Source organism: Somniosus microcephalus, chromosome 4 (genome assembly GCF_052327205.1).
Source record: "Somniosus microcephalus isolate GS21.2 chromosome 4, FLI_Smic_1.0, whole genome shotgun sequence".
Taxonomy (NCBI): Eukaryota; Metazoa; Chordata; class Chondrichthyes; order Squaliformes; family Somniosidae; genus Somniosus; species Somniosus microcephalus.
Window position 1 is genome coordinate 200,742,713 of NC_140990.1, and position 17,447 is coordinate 200,760,159.

General features: G+C 46.7%; 1 protein-coding gene and 1 pseudogene across 4 annotated transcripts in view; one reads left to right on the forward strand and one right to left on the reverse strand.

Moving 5' to 3' along the window:
- Nucleotides 1-17,447, forward strand: part of LOC147120130 (melanophilin-like) — a 278,087-nt gene that overhangs the window by 165,154 nt on the left and 95,486 nt on the right. The gene's annotated exons all lie outside the window — the stretch shown is intronic.
- LOC147120131 (uncharacterized) lies at nucleotides 8,404-16,642 on the reverse strand (annotated as a pseudogene).

A 17,447-nucleotide genomic window follows, 5' to 3' on the forward strand; every position in this document is an offset into this window, starting at 1 on the left:
GGTATTACTAATCTAAAAGGGGAGGAATTGTAGTGTATGTGCCTTTAAGTCAGAACTACTTTTACAGCTCCTGTATACTGTAGTACCGGCAGTGACCACACCGGTAAGCTTTGCGCATGCCTCTGTACCCCCAGTCTAGAGACTACCCTCCTCCAGTAAAGACCTGTTATTTGTTAATGTACAGCATCCGTGTGATCATTTAATAATAGCATATCCACTGAACCACGGATCCAACAATAACCCCCGAGCTTCCGGCCACCTGACAATTTTCTTCACCTCTCTCAGTTCTTGGGAAAAATGATTTTCAACTAGGAAAAACAAAAATAGAAAGTGCTGGAAATCCGCAGTAGAGCAGTCAATATCTCTAAAGACAGGTTAACTTTTTGAGTGTAAGACCCTTACTTAGAGATCATGTATCTTGATTTATTTACTTGAAGGAGAATATGCGGGTCCAGGGATGGGGAAAATTGTGGGTATTTTCCCTCAATTCCCAGAGAGAAACAGTGATCTATTGGTACTCCCTATTGTTAAATGTGATTGTTCAATTGCTTTAAAGTAGTTTGTTAATCCCTCCTTCCTATGCAGTTCATGTAACAACTCTATCGCTCCTCCCCCCTCTACCTCCACCTCCATTGCATGCTAGTGCTCTTCTTCCATTTCTCTCCTCCTCCTGGATCATAATGTTTTGTAAGCTCAAGAATTCCCACCTACAGTGTGTGTTAGCATTTGATTTCACCCTCACTGGCGGGCTCAGATACATCCAGTAGGAGCTGCGAAAAGCAGTGAGGGCTGAATTAGGGAGTGAAGAAGGCAATTTTTGCAGATTCCTAATTAAAAAGCTTTGCCACAAACTGGGTTTGTGGGGAAGGGTCATTAATTGGAACACCCACTCAATTGAGAGGTAATTGCAATGTGTTAAAAAAAAGGAAAATAAAACTGCAAATGCTGAAAATATACAGCAGGTCAATCAGCATATGTGGAGAGAAGCTGATGAGTTAATGTTTTAGTCCTCTTCAGAGCTAAAGACTGAAAGATGAACAATCATTTTAATGGACTCAGAAGGGGAGAGAGAGGAAGGATAGCACAAGCAAACAACAACAGATACTCCAATCAAAAAGGCAGTTAATGGATTAATGGCCTGCAACCTGTTTGAAACAAATGGAGGATATTGTTTACTGATATAAGAGGACCTCTTAGACAGGTGTTAAATAAAAAATAGAACTTAGAATCATAGAATAATACAGCAAGAAGGAGGCCATTCGGCCCATTGTGCCTGTGCCAGCTCTTTGAAAGAGCTATCCAATTAGTCCGACTTCCCTGCTCTTTCCCCATAGCCCTGCAGATTTTTCCACTTCAAGTATTTATCCAATTCCCTTTTGAAAGTTATTATTCAATCTGCTTCCTCCAACCTTTCAGGTAGTGCATTTCCGATCATAACAACTCACTGCGTAAAAAAACTGTTTCCTCACGTCGCCCTTGGTTCTTTTGCCAATTCGTTTAATTCTGTGTCCCCTGGTTACCGACCCTTCTGCCACTGGAAGCAGTTTCTCCTTATTTACTGTATCAAAACCCTTCATGATTTTGAACACCTCTATCAAATCTCCCCTTAACCTTCACTGCTCTAAGGAGTACAACCCCGGTTTCTCTAGTCTCTCCATGTAACTGAAGTCTTTCATCACTGGTAAATCCAGTAAATCGCCTCTGTACTCTCTCCAAGACCTTGACATCCTTTCTAAAGTGGGGCGCCCAGAGTTGGACTCAATACTCCAGCTGGGGCCTAAGCAGTGTTTTATGAAGATTTAGTATAACTTCCTTGCTTTTGTACTCTGAGGGGAATTTTAAACCCCAAAAATGGGTGGGTTTGGGTCAGATGGGATGTTAAAATGTTAAAAATCTGAAACAGGAACCGGAAATAAAGGTTCTAAATTGGGGGAAGGCCGATTTTAATATGATAAGGCAGGATCTGGCCAAAGTGGACTGGGATCAGCTACTTGTAGGAAAATCCACATCAGAGCAGTGGGAGTCATTCAGAAAGGAAATAGAGAGAGTACAGCGCCAACATGTTCCCGTAAAGGTCAAGGGTGGGACCAACAAGTCCAGGGAATCCTGGATGTCAAGGGATATACAGGTAGACTACCCTTTATCTGGACTTCCGAAAACCGAAACCCTCTAAAAACCCGAAGGTTTTTTCGGTCAGCGTAAGTCGTGCGCACGACATGACCAGAGTGGCGCACGACTTACAGGCCTAGCCGGATAAGGGATAGTGTAGCATTTTTCCGCACTTCTGAAAACCGAAATCGCTCAGCGTAAGTGTACCAGCCTTTATCCGCACATCCGAAACCAGAAAACCTCTGAAAGCCGAAAGTGGCGCAAAGCATGACCCGACGCTGCCGATGTTTGACCCACGCAGGTGTTATGCTGCTCTGTGTGATATTTGCTGCTCTCTTAGATATTTGCTGCTATTTGCTGCTCTCTTAGATATTTGCTGCTCTCTTAGATATTTGCTGCTCTCTTAGATATTTGCAGCTCTCTTAGATATTTGCAGCTCTCTTAGATATTTGCTGCTCTCTTAGATATTTGCTGCTCTCTTAGATATTTGCTGGCTTTTAACAATTTGTGAAAATGCTAAAAAGAGCTGCAGATACCCCAATGGGTAACAGTAAGAAGCAGAGAAGGAAGCATCGCTCATTATCGATATCGCAGAAAGTGGAGTTATTGCAGAAGCTTGATCGTGGTGTGTCTGTGCGACATCTTACTGAAGAATATGGTGTGGGAAGTACCACCATATATGACTTAAAGAAACAGAAAGACAAGTTGTTGAAATTTTACACTGACAGTGATGACCATAAACTAATGAAAATTAGGAAAACATTGCATAGGGCAAAAAATGAAGATCTTGACCGTGTGCTGATTGAGTGGATTCGACAACGCAGAGGTGAACGTGTGCCACTGACTGGTTTGATGGTCATGAAGCAAGCTAGAATATACCATGAAGAACTGAACATTGAAGTTGAGTGTGAATATTCAGAAGGTTGGCTGCATAAATTTAAGAAGCGTCATGGCATAAGATACCTGAAAATCTGTGGTGAAAAAGCTTCAGCTGATCATGAAGCAGCTGAAAATTACATAGATGAGTTTGCAAAAATAATATCGGATGAAAACCTCGGTCCTGAACAAATTTACAATGCTGATGAAACAGCTCTGTTCTGGCGCTACGTTCCTAGAAAAACAATAGCAACGGCTGATGAGAGTGCACCAGCAGGTTTTAAGGATGCTAAGGACAGGTTGACTGTTCTTGGGTGTGCCAATGCTGCAGGCACACACAAGTTAAAGTTGGTAGTGATTGGAAAAAGCCAACATCCGAGATGTTTGAAAGGTGTATGCAATTTACCTGTGCATTATTATGCGAGCAGGAAAGCATGGGTAACCAGAGGAATATTTTCTCACTGGTTCAATAACCACTTCGTACCAGCGACACGAGCTCATTGCAGGCAAGTTGGACTGGAAGAAAACTGCAAAATTTTATTGTTCCTGGACAACTGCTCCACACATCCCCCTCCTGAACTTCTTGTGAAAAGTTATGTTTTCGGCATTAACTTTCCCCCTAATGTGACATCTTTAATACAGCCTTGTGACCAAGGAATTTTACGCTCCATGAAGAGCAAGTATAAAGACGTTTTTTTGAACTCTATGCTTGATGCAATCAACAGAGGCGAAGGAATCCAAAGCTTCCTGAAAGAATTCAATGTTAAGGATGCCATTTATGCAGTTGCTAATGCTTGGAACGATGTTGACAAACCAACATTAACAAATGCTTGGCACAGACTTTGGCCTTCAACGATGTTTCATGAAGATGGACCTGCAGATGACGAGTTTGAAGGATTTCCTGTCAGTCAGGAGAAGATGATGATATCAAACCTCCTCACTTACGCCAAAGGTTTATCATCCGAAAGTGTAAATGCGTTAGAGGAAGCTGACATCGAAGAAGTGCTGAACATTGACAATGATGCACCTGTTGTGAATTCATGGAGTGATGGGGAAATTGCTGAAATGGTGTTAAATAAAGACAAGCATGAGGACAGTAGTGATGATGACATTGTGAACACAGGTGAAAAAATCCCCATAGACGGTATGGTGACAATGTGTGATCAGTTAATTGCTGGCCTTGAAAAACGTGCATTTATCAGTGAGCAAGAGATTATGCAAGTTTACTCAATTAAAGAGAGACTGCTTAGACAGAAACCAATGTTAATGAGACAGATGACACTGGAAGAAGTCTTTAAAAAGGCCGTCTGTCGTAGTCATGCTTCATCACTTGAGAATCCTGTTCCTGGCCCATCTTCAGATGTCCAACTCCAACCTGATGACAATGATGCCAACACTGATGTACCCTCTTCTCCAAGATCCTCAAGCCAGATGTAATGCTGCTTCATCACTTGAGAATCCTGTTCCTGGCCCATCTTCAGATGTCCAACTCCAACCTGATGACAATGATGCCAACACTGATGTACCCTCTTCTCCAAGATCCTCAAGCCAGATGTAATGCTGCTTCATCACTTGAGAATCCTGTTCCTGGCCCATCTTCAGATGTCCAACTCCAACCTGATGACAATGATGACAACACTGATGTACCCTCTTCTCCAAGATCCTCAAGCCAGATGTAATGTACCTTTATTGCATGTTTATGTACAGGTATTTAGCTTAGTTTGTACCTGTACATGTTTGAAGTTTTACTGAATGCTTTCCTTACAAATAAACTGTACTACAGTATTTATCCCTGTAACTACAGTATTTATAGTCGTTATTTTCGGATAAGGGATAGTGTATCCTTTATCCGCACTCCCGAAAACCGAATTACCTCTGAAAACCGAAGTGTTTTCGCGCACCTTCCGAAATCCGAAATTTTCCTAAAACCGAAACACGGCTGGTCCCGAGGTTTTCGGATAAAGGATAGTCTACCTGTACTAGAATGGATTAGGAAAAAAAGGGAGGCTTTTGGCAGATACAAAGGACTAAAAATAGTGGAAGCCCTAGAGGAGTATAGAAATTGCAGGGGGGTACTTAAAAAAGAAATTAGGAGAGCGAAGAGGGGGCATGAAAAAACACTGGCGAGCAAAATAAAAGAAAATCCCAAGGTGTTTTGTAAGTATATTAAGGGCAAGAGGATAACCAGGGAAAGAGTAGGGCCCATTAGGGACCAAAGTGGTAATCTGCGTGTAGAGCCGGAAGATGTAGGTGAGGTTTTAAATTAATATTTTGCATCTGTGTTCACTATGGAGAAGGACGATGTAGGCATAGAAATCAGGCAGGGGGATTGTGATATACTTGAACAAATTAGCATTGAGAGAGAGGAGGTACTAGCGGTTTTAGCAGGCTTAAAAGTGGATAAATCCCCCCAGGCCCAGACGAGATGTATCCCAGGCTGCTGTGTGAGGCAAGGGAGGAGATTGCAGTGGCTCTGACACAAATTTTCAGAACCTCTCTGGCCACAGGGGAGGTGCCAGAGGACTGGAGGACAGCTAACGTAGTACCATTATTCAAGAAGGGTAGTACAGATAAACCAGGGAATTACAGGCCAGTGAGCCTAACATCAGTGGTAAGGAAATTATTGGAAAAAATTCTGAGGGACAGAATTATTCTCCACTTGGAGAGGCAAGGATTAATCAAGGATAGCCAGCATGGCTTTGTCAGGGGGATATCCTGTCTAACCAATTTGATTGAATTTTTCAAGGGGGTGACTAAGTGTGTGGATGAGGGTAGTGCAGTTGATGTAGTCTACATGGACTTCAGTAAGGCTTTTGACAAAGTCCCACATGGGAGACTGGTCAAGAAGGTAAGAGCCCATGGGATCCAGGGCAATTTGGCACATTGGATCCAAAATTGGCTTAGTGGCAGGAGGCAGAGGGTGATGGTCGAAGGTTGTTTTTGTGACTGGAAGCTTGTGTCCAGTGGTGTATCGCAGGGATTGGTGCTGGGTCCCTTGCTGTTTGTAGTGTACATTAATGAATTAGATATGAATGTAGGAGGTATGATCAGTAAGTTCGCAGATGACACGAAAATTGGTGGAGTGGTAACTAGTGAGGAGGGAAGCCTCAGGCTACAGGATGATATAGATGGGTTGGTCAGATGGGCAGAACAGTGGCAAATGGAATTTAACCCTGAAAAGTGTGAGGTGATGCATTTTGGGAGGATTAACAAGGCAAGGGAATACACAATGAATGGTAGGACCCCAGGAAGGACAGAGGATCAGAGGGACCTTGGTGTGCATGTACATAGATCCCTGAAGGCAGCAGGACAGGTAGATAAGGTGGTTAAAAAAGCATATGGGGTACTTGCCTTCATTAGCCGAGTCATAGAATATAAGAGCAGGGAGGTTATGATGGAGCTGTACAAAATGCTAGTTAGGCCACAGCTGGAATACTGTGTGCAGTTCTGGTCGCCACACTATAGGAAGAAAGTGATTGCATTGGAGAGGGTGCAGAGGAGATTCACCAGGGTGTTACCTGGGCTGGAGCGCTTCAGGTATGAGGAGAGACTGGACAGGCTGGGGTTGTTTTCCTTGGAGCAGAGAAGGCTGAGGGGAGACCTGATTGAGGTGTACAAAATTATGAGGGGCATAGATAGGATAGATAGAATGGAACTTTTCCCCTTAGTAGAGGGGTCAATAACCAGGGGGCATAGTTTCAAGGTAAGGGGCAGGAGGTTTAGAGGGGATTTGAGGAAAAACTTTTTCACCCAGAGGGTGGTTGGAATCTGGAACTCACTGCCTGAAAGGGTGGTAGAGGCAGGAACCCTCACAACATTCAAGAAGCATTTAGATGAGCACTTGAAACACCATAGCATACAAGGCTACGGACCAAGTGCTGGAAAATGGGATTAGAATAAACAGGGCTTGATGGCCGGCACGGACACGATGAGCTGAAGGGCCTCTTTCTGTGCTGTATAACTCTATGACTAACCCACCAGGAGGCGGGTTGGCAATTTAAATACATTAATGAAGCTGGTAGCCTCTTATTTAACCCACTTTGCAGGTTTTACAGTGGGCGGCTGGGATTCCCAGGCCTTGGGAAACTCGGCAGCTGAAGCAAGGATAGCTTGTGAGGAGACGTTATGAGCCTTCACAGCACTGCATGTGGGCCAGGTGGAGCAGGAGTACTTTCTCCCGGGCCCCAAAATCTCCCCCCACCCCCTCCCATCCCCTGACGTGATCAGACCTCTCCCGGGATTGGACACCCCCCACCCCAGGGTTCAGGATCGAACCTCCCCCGGGATGGGACGTCCTCCCACTGCTTGTGGGCCAGGAGGAGCAGGAGTGCCCGCCCCCAACCCCCCCCGCAATGATCTATCTGCTCCCCCTCCCCACCATAGAACACCCCTGACCATCATCTGGGCCTCCGATGACTGTCTGCTCCTCCCAAGCACCATTTGCCCCCTGACCACCATCGGACCTCCCCGAACACAATTGGACCCGCCCTCTGACCACCAGCTGCCCCCCCTCTCCCCCCCCCCCCCCCCGTCCACCATCAGACCCACCCGACCGCCATCTGCTCCCCCCAACTCCTAAGGGAAACCCCACCCACCCCCCGCTCACGAACGGAACCACCACGATTGGCACCCCTCCCCCAGAATTGGACCTACCCCCATGATTGGACCCCCTTGCAATCGGGACCCCTATCCCACAATCGGACGCCCCACCCCATGATCAGAATGCCCCTGTGATCGAACCCCACCCTGACAATTGGGAACCCACCCCCCCACAACTCCACTCCGCCTACCTGATCTCCTCGGCTGTGGCCTTGTGCTGCAGGCATCCTTTCCCAACAGGGCTTTCTGTGCTGGTGAGATGAGGGACTCCCGAGACCTGAAGGAAGGAAGGCTGTGAAGGTAAGTAAATGTAAGTAAAACTTCTTTAAAGACTTTACATACACCAAACACACTTACTTCTGAACTCATGCACCCATCACTCACCTGAACACCGGACATCTCGAACCCTCCAAGCCCTTCAGCCCGACAGTCCGCCTCACTAACTTGGCGTGGTTTGGAGCCGTCAGGAATCCCACACTTCAGCAATAAAAATAGGGATTAGGCTAAAACTGCCTGTTAACTACCTGTTAACAGGCAGTTAGTTGGCACTAATCCCCTTCCCGCCTTTGAAACTGGCATGGAGGCGGGTTAGGGGCAGGATGGGTTCGTGCCCCCCGATTTCGGGATTTTAACCCCCCACACGCCTCCAATCCCGCCTCCACGGCCCAATGAAAATACTGCCCAGGGAATGGGGAGCTATAGAGTCAGGGAGTGGGGAGCTATAGAGTCAGGGAGTATGGAGCAATAGAGTCAGGGAGTGGGGAGCTATAGAGTCAGGGAGTGGGGAGCAATAGAGTCAGGGAGTGGGGAGCTATAGAGTCAGGGAGTATGGAGCAATAGAGTCAGGGAGTGGGGAGCTATAGAGTCAGGGAGTGGGGAGCAATAGAGTCAGGGAGTGGGGAGCTATAGAGTCAGGGAGTATGGAGCTATAGAGTCAGGGAGTGGGGAGCAATAGAGTCAGGGAGTGGGGAGCTATAGAGTCAGGGAGTGGGGAGCTATAGAGTTAGGGAGTGGGGAGCTATAGAGTCAGGGAGTGGGGAGCTATAGAGTCAGGGAGTGGGGAGCTATAGAGTCAGGGAGTGGGGAGCTATAGAGTCAGGGAGTGGGGAGCTATAGAGTCAGGGAGTGGGGAGCTATAGAGTCAGGGAGTGGGGAGCTATAGAGTCAGGGAGTGGGGAGCTATAGAGTCAGGGAGTATGGAGCTATAGAGTCAGGGAGTGGGGAGCTATAGAGTCAGGGAGTGGGGAGCAATAGAGTCAGGGAGTATGGAGCTATAGAGTCAGGGAGTGGGGAGCTATAGAGTCAGGGAGTGGGGAGCTATAGAGTCAGGGAGTGGGGAGCTATAGAGTCAGGGAGTGGGGAGCTATAGAGTCAGGGAGTGGGGAGCTATAGAGTCAGGGAGTGGGGAGCTATAGAGTCAGGGAGTGGGGAGCTATAGAGTCAGGGAGTGGGGAGCAATAGAGTCAGGGAGTGGGGAGCTATAGAGTCAGGGAGTGGGGAGCTATAGAGTCAGCGAGTGGGGAGCTATAGAGTCAGGGAGTGGGGAGCAGTAGAGTCAGGGAGTGGGGAGCTGTAGAGTCAGGGAGTGGGGAGCTGTAGAGTCAGGGAGTGGGGAGCTGTAGAGTCAGGGAGTGGGGAGCTGTAGAGTCGGAGTGGGGAGCTGTAGAGTCAGGGAGTGGGGAGCTATAGAGTCAGGGAGTGGGGAGCTATAGAGTCAGGGAGTGGGGAGCTATAGAGTCAGGGAGTGGAGAGCTATAGAGTCAGGGAGTGGGGAGCTATAGAGTCAGGGAGTGGGGAGCTATAGAGTCAGGGAGTGGGGAGCTATAGAGTCAGGGAGTGGGGAGCTATAGAGTCAGGGAGTGGGGAGCTATAGAGTCAGCGAGTGGGGAGCTATAGAGTCTGGGAGTGGGGAGCTATAGAGTCAGGGAGTGGGGAGCTATAGAGTCAGGGAGTGGGGAGCTATAGAGTCAGGGAGTGGGGAGCTATAGAGTCAGGGAGTGGGGAGCTATAGAGTCAGGGAGTGGGGAGCTATAGAGTCTGGGAGTGGGGAGCTATAGAGTCAGGGAGTGGGGAGCTATAGAGTCAGGGAGTGGGGAGCTATAGAGTCAGGGAGTGGGGAGCTATAGAGTTGTCGAAGTCTCGACTTCCGAGTAAGACTCTTTAAACACAAAGTATCGTCAAAGGAAGACTTTATTAGTTCTTGTATACAAGGGAAGCGGACATGTAGACAATGGCTACGCTGACCACTTCTAAGATCATAGGCAAAAGGTAACACATTTATAGTTAAAGCAAGCCTTCAGAATCACATGATCGAAGTCTGAGATCATAATTAGTAACAAGAAAAATATAGTGTTAGTCAAACTGTAATCAAGGATAAAAAGGACTGGGACAAAAGGAATGCCTACAGATAGGGTTATCTAATCTATAAGTTCTGTTCTCCTCTGACTCCCCATCCTGGTTTATACATGACTCAAGGACTCTGTTCATCTAGCTATGAGAAAGAGATAGGGAGGCTTGCAGTATGTACCTTTGAAGGTCTTTGTTCTCATTAACAGTTGAGGTCATTTTGTTAATTGGAGAGTTCTGCTTTTTCAGCAGAACTAGCAATTACAATCTATGGAAGCCATTTTGTGTTTTCTATTCTGTACCTTGTGAAGCCATTTTGTAATATAAAAGTACACTTCCTCATTCCGCCCTTTTGTCCTTACTAGGACAATCCAATCCTAAGGATTTTACTTTATTCACTGTGCTCTATTCAGTTGCCGGGGCCTTTATTGTCTATTGATACATTTTGGGCATATGTCTGCTTTATACTCCTGCAGTTTATGTTAGCCTGCAGGTTTTATTCCATTTCCTGCAGCTTATGTTAGCCTGCAGGTTACAGTCTATGTCCTGCAGCTTATGTTAGCCTGCAAGTTTCTCCTTTATTTCCTGCAGCTTATGTTAGCCTGCAGGTTGGGCGTGACTAAACACCTTCTAAGGAGATAGGGAACAAACAGCTTATAGAGGAGGACTAAAAATATGGTGGTGACTGTAGTGTATGTACCCGTCTATCTTTAAGGGAACTATTGAATGTAACCGTTCACCTTTAAGGGAACTACTTTAGGTGTGGCACTATTTGTTTGGCTTCTGTATACTGTAATACCGATAGTGACCACACCAGTATATAAGTGTTGTGCCAGGAGTTATTGGGCAGATTCGCCCGGACCTTCGAATAGTAAAGACCTGTTTTGTTTGTTACTTCTGAAGTCTGTGTATTTATTAACTGCACAACCCACAGACTTTACAGTGGCGACGAGTCCGATCATACCCTGCGGCAAGATTACCAAAGCAAGAAGAGCGTCGAAGAGAGGCAACCGCCCTCGTCGTGCTGCTGGAAGAAAACACGAGGCTGCAGCAGGAGAAAGGAGGAAGACTTTAGCAACAAAAGCTTCCATTAGCAACAGGCACTGACTACCCTTCTACCACGGTGCGGAGTGAGCCGATCAGCAGGGAACAAGGCGGCCGAAGAGACTGTGAGTAGGGGAAGGTGTAGAAGTATCCGGAGGGTAAGGGCAGAGCACTCGACCTCGGTCGAGGGGGAGCTGTGCCGGCCAAAAGTCGGGTCCAACGGCGTCGGGTGACAGCCGGACCGCGATCGGCGGGAAAAATCCGGGCAGCGACCGCAGCCACGAAGCGCTGAGCCTGCGAGTAGGCGCGGGAAGAGAAACCCAGCCGCAGCCGGGGAGGGAAACACCGGTCTGCGAGAGGGCTGGGGAGGCGGACGGGAACCGTGCGGGTGAGAGCCGGGTGCGGAGAGAGAGACTGCGAGGAGCCAGTCCAGCGGCTGAGCTGTTCTCCACCAACGGGGTACTCAGAGCCAGCAAAACCGAACGTGCGGGAGTGGGTGAGAGACACAGCCGAAAACGGGGTGAGAGACTGCGCGAGAGCCAGTCCAGCGGCTGAACTGTTCTCCACCAACGGGGTACCCAGGGCCGGTAGCACCGAACGTGCGGGTGAGAGAGCGACAGAGCCGGGTACGGAGAGAGAGACTGCGCGAGAGCCAGTCCAGCGGCTGAACTGTCCTCCGTTAACGGGGTGTACCCAGCGCCGGTTGGGCCGTGCGGGCGGGAGGAAAAGACATAGCCGAGTAAGGGGAGCTGTGCGGAAGCCAGCCAGCGGCTGAACCTGTCCGCTGTGGGGGAAGCGTACCCCTTCCACCGGGAAGAAACGCGGGAAGCCGCCATTAGGCGGAGAAGACGCCAGAAGCGGGAAACCGCCATTGAAGTGGGCGGGGCGAGAAAGGAAGAGCGGGAAACCGCCATTTTCGCGGGAAAACCGCCATCTTGATTGACATACCGCCATTGAAGTGGGCGGGGAGAGAAGGAAAGAGCGGGAAACCGCCGATTTCGCGGGAAAACCGCCATCTTAGAAACAAACAAATAAATAAGAATACTTAAAGAAATACTGGTGCTGCTCCCAAGGGAAGAAAAATGCCTAAGCGAGGGAATATTAACGACTTTAATTCGGAAATAGAAGACTGGGCCACGTACGTGGAACGCATAGAGATCTATTGCGAAGCCAACAAAATAGAGGAAGACGACAAGGCGATAACATTGCTAAACTCGATGGGGGCAAAAACATACGGGCTCTTGAAGCATCTAATAGCACCAAATAAACCAGCGGATCAGACCTTCGAAGAGATTGTGGCTGTGCTGAAGGACCATTTGAACCCCACACCGCTGATGCTGGCTGAACGATTCAAATTCTACGCAAGAACGCAGAGGAAAGACGAAAGCAATGCGGAATACTTGGTCGAACTGCGTAGGCTAGCGAAATACTGCCAGTTCGGAGGGAATCTGACAGAAGCGCTGCGGGACAAGTTCGTATGCGGATTGTCCAAAGAAGGGACGCAGAAGCGACTACTGGAAGAGAACGACCTCGCACTGGACAGGGCTGTCCTTATAGCTGCATCGCACGAAGCCGCAGCGAAAGGAACGGCGGAAATGCAACTAAAGGCGGCGGCACTTGGGGTGGACCAAATTACTTCAAGCACAACAAAATGCTACCATTGTGGGAAGACCACGCATGACCAGAATCAATGTTGGTTTAAGAACCAAGAGTGTAGGAAATGTGGCAAACTGGGTCACATCGCGAAGGTATGCCGGTCCGGGAAAAAGACCAATAATCAAAGGAAGCCACCACAAGAAAAGTACAACAAGGTACACAAGGTGGCTGAGAAGAGTTCAGACAAACAGAATTCAGACTCAGACCCAAACAACCAGGAGCTGGGTAGGCTGAGAATCCACAATGTGGGTAAAGAAACGGATCTACAGGCCATCTGGGTCATACTAAAAATAGCTGGAGTCCAAGTAAGAATGGAGCTGGACACTGGATCAGCTCTATCAGTCATCAACCGAAGGGACTACCACCGGCTATTCTCTCACATACCTTTAAGAAATACCAAGTTCGTATTACAGACATACACGGGGCATAACGTATACCCCGTGGGGAAAATAAGAGTCAAGGTGAAAGATAGGGGTAAAGAACACCCAAGAATGAACTTGTACGTATTACCTGAGGGAGGACCACCACTTCTAGGACGGGAGTGGATTAAGAAAATAGACATGGAATGGCATTACCTAAAAGCCATAATGAGGGAGGACTCGGTGCAAGCTATTAGCTCAGATTCTGAAATGGATGATGATAAGACCAAGTCGAATATGGAAGACAAGGCTAAAAGGGACTTGCCGACGATGGGAAAGAAAACGAAGACATGCAGAAGGACTTATGGTACCAAGAAGAATAAAGCTGCAGAGCAGAACTCCAGGTTGACAGAGAATTCTGAGCCTGTTCAAGCAAAGGATTCATCCATGACGGAAGAACACCGAGCTCGGACGCAAACTTATGTCAAAGTACGACAACAATTAGAACAGTTGAGTGACCGTCTCGTACAAGAGATGAAAAATATGGAAAGGTTCTGGGACACCGAATGGGAGAACCTGGAAAGACTACAGAGACAGCTAGCTCAAGCAGAGAGCGACCATAGAGCCATCGTGGTCAAATACCAATCACATTCCCCTGATGCTGTTCAGGAACTAGAATATTTACAGAATGAACCAAAGGAAGAGGAATCTTCAGGGAGCCAGGATTTTATTCCAGTTCTTCTCTACGACTCCTTACAAGCAGAGTGTGAGAAGTTGAAAGAACAGTATGAACAGGCCCAGGCTACAATTCTGGAGGGGGTTAACTCGGCAGCCTCCGAAAAGCTAGTTTCAGTAGAAGCATATGAACAACTAAAGGTTGAACATGAGCAAGAAATCCAAAGGCTGCAGGAAATTCTTGATGAGCTCAAGGCCAAGACAGACTCATCGGTAGGAGATCCATCCATAGATGAGAAATTAGAGGTGAAAATCATGGCAGAGCATGAAAGACAGGATGTCCAAGAACTTATAAAAACATTGAAGGACACCCAAGACAAATATGAGGCGGCAATGACCGAGGTTCAACAACTTGAAGAACAGATTCAACTGGGAATCCTTTCAGTGGAAGAACAGGACACTAAGAATGGTCCCTGAACATGAACTAGAGAGCATCAGGGCGCAACTTTTCCGAGCGCTGAAAGCCAAAGTTCAAGAGGAACGTAAGGTGGAAGTATTGGAGAAAGAGGTGGAGGAAATGGAGAAGACTCTGATCCACCATGTTCCCAGGGAAGAGTTAACGGTCAGCCAACTCCTTCATATGCTGAAGGACAAGACTCTGCAAGGGGAACAATCTGAACACGAGCTTCAATCTTCAGGGGGAACGAGTTCGGAGCTCTCAAAAGTCACGGAGATAGCTGAGGTGGCAACACAAATTTTACAAGGATGCCAAAAGTACGTTGAATCACGTCAAGGTGAACAGAAGAATGTGGAAACCGTTACTTCAGTAGAAGGGTTAAATAGCCTGATAACGCAATTACCAATGGAAAGGAAGGTATTGAACTCACAAATGAGGTCCGTCGTGAAGGAATGGCAGATAACCCAGGAAGAGCGGGATGAATATGAATGCATGAAGAAGGCTTTTCAAGAAAGATGTTTAGGGAAGGAACCACCGTCAGCTAACGTCCAGACGGGTGAGGAGGAAGAAGTAGTCTCTCTCGCTGGCCTAACTCAGGATGAACCCGAATATTACCATGACCTGTTGAGTGACACTGAATATTACGAGGATGTGGTCTGCCCAGCTTGTGATGAGAACTCTCAAAGTGCTGAAATCCGGAGGAAGCACTTAAGGTCTAAGGAACATAGAGAGTTGGTGGCGCTACAGCTGGCAGCCGAGAAAGGAGCTCCGAGAGTTTCAAAAAGGCAGAAAAGAAAAAGAAGAAGCAGAAGATAATAACTGTCTAAAATATTAGCACTTCTACCATTCCAGGCGGGACATTACGAAAGGAGCTAAATTAGTTGAAAAACTGGAAAATGTCAAGACAGCCAGTTGGTTGTAAAAGTCCGCACTGCTGGTTCAACAGGACGAAGGTTCAAGCTGTTACGTCAAGAAAAAGGCTATGGAGGAGTCACGCTAGCCAGGTAATCCGGCTACACCAAAGAAATGTTGTTCGGAACGAGTCAAGATCAGAGACTGAATCTATGAACTGTTTCCGCAGAGACTGAACCTGTGAACTGTTTCCACCGAGATTATATTTGTAAATTGTTTTATATGACATTGACTCCACCGAGATTATATCTGTAATTTGTTTTATAGGAAGTTGAAGATATGTATGTTTAACGGGGACTCTGTAAGTAATAAGCTAAAAAGGGAGGATTGTAGTGTATGTACCCGTCTATCTTTAAGGGAACTATTGAATGTAACCGTTCACCTTTAAGGGAACTACTTTAGGTGTGGCACTATTTGTTTGGCTTCTGTATACTGTAATACCGATAGTGACCACACCAGTATATAAGTGTTGTGCCAGGAGTTATTGGGCAGATTCGCCCGGACCTTCGAATAGTAAAGACCTGTTTTGTTTGTTACTTCTGAAGTCTGTGTATTTATTAACTGCACAACCCACAGACTTTACAGTGACCCGCACAGTTTATGCCTGACCTGCGGGGTCTTCATGAGCTCAAGTGCTCCTGGAGTCCTCTTTCTTTTCCCTAGCCTGTTGTTCCCAATCTAGCCCCTAAATGTTTATCCTATTCAATCATTTCATTTCTTCCCCTAGGGGACAATTCTCCTCTTTTTCATTTACTTCCCTCTGCATCATCATACTTCCTCCTGGTATAGCTGCCTCACCTAGCCTATTGCAACAGCATTTAATCACTGTGAAAAATAGAAAAATACATACAATCACTGCTATCACTACTACTAATCCATGCAATAATCACAGAATCACAGAATCACAGAAACCCCACAGTGCAGATAGAGGCCATTTCGGCCCATCGAGCCTGCACCGACACATATCCCACCCGATCCCTGTAACCCCTACACCAACACATATCCCACCCTATCCCCGTAACCCCACATATTTAATCCCCCTAACACTAAGGGTCAATTTATCATAGCCAATCAACCTAACCCGCACATCAAATAATGTTTGTCCTATTGACCCCAGCCATCCCCCCAATACCCAGTCAAACCATCCTTGGTTCTTTGGGTTTTCATACTGACTCACTGCGTCTCTAATATGTTTAACGATGTTGGTTATATGTACAAAAAAGTATTCACGTGTAATTCTCGTTTCTTTCGGGATCTTTCCCCATCTCCCTGGCATACTAGACTCAGTAGTCCGATTAGTATACAAAATATAAGTAACGTCTTCATTGTTTAAGTCTTTCAAGATTCAATTGTCTCTATTCGGTGCCTTCTTGCAGTGGGATGCGTGAATCCAGGAAGATCTTTCCTTGACTTTTATGGCTGTGTTTGTTGTTAAGAGCACTTGATACGGTCCTTCAAAGCATGGCTGCAGACCATTCTTTCTTTTGAAAACTTTTACGTAGACGTCATCTCCAGGTTCCAAGTTGTGGCACTTTCCTTCTGCTGGTTCCGTTTGAGCTTCCCTTACCGTAAATGGTGCTGAGAATGGCAGTCTTTGGGGTCGCCCCATGACGATCTCGTGTGGCAACAGTCCAGTTGTCCTGTTAGTTGCTGCTCGCATTATCATCAATGCTAAGGGTAATAGTTCGACCCATTTAAGTCCAGTTTCATTGCAAAGTTTAGAAAGTTTATTCTTCAGCACTCCATTATGTCTTTCTACCAGTCCTGAAGATTGTGGATGATGACTGCAGTGAAAATGCTGATTAATCTGCAAAGCTTTACATAGTTCCTTTACAATTATTCCAGTGAAGTGCGATCCCCTATCGCTTGAAAGCTGCATAGGTATTCCAAACCTTGGTATGATTTCTTTCAACAAACACTTTGCTACTGTTACAGCATCGTTCTTTTTACATGGAAAGGCTTCGACCCATCTTGAAAACATATCTATAATTACCAATACATACTTAAATCCTAGACATGGAGGTAAATCAATAAAAATCCATTTGTAAATTTACAAAAGGGCCTGATGGATTCGGGTGGGAGGCAGGCTGTACTTTCTCTGTTTTACCTGGATTCATTTCCTGGCAAGTGGTGCACCTTTCACTGATTTGTTTTGCAATTGCCGAAATACCTGGTGCATACCATGTTTGATTAATATAGTCTGCCATCCCCCCTTTGCCCGCATGCGTGAACACATGAACGCATCGGGCAATCCATGGGAGTAAAGATTTAGGAGCCACCATGTGGCCGTCATGGTGAACCCATACCCCTTCAGGCATTTTAAAGCAAGAATCCCTTGCCCAACTTAACACTTCGTCCGAGTTAGCCTGTGACTGAAAGGCTAAAACATCATTAATAGAAGGTGGGTCATTGTC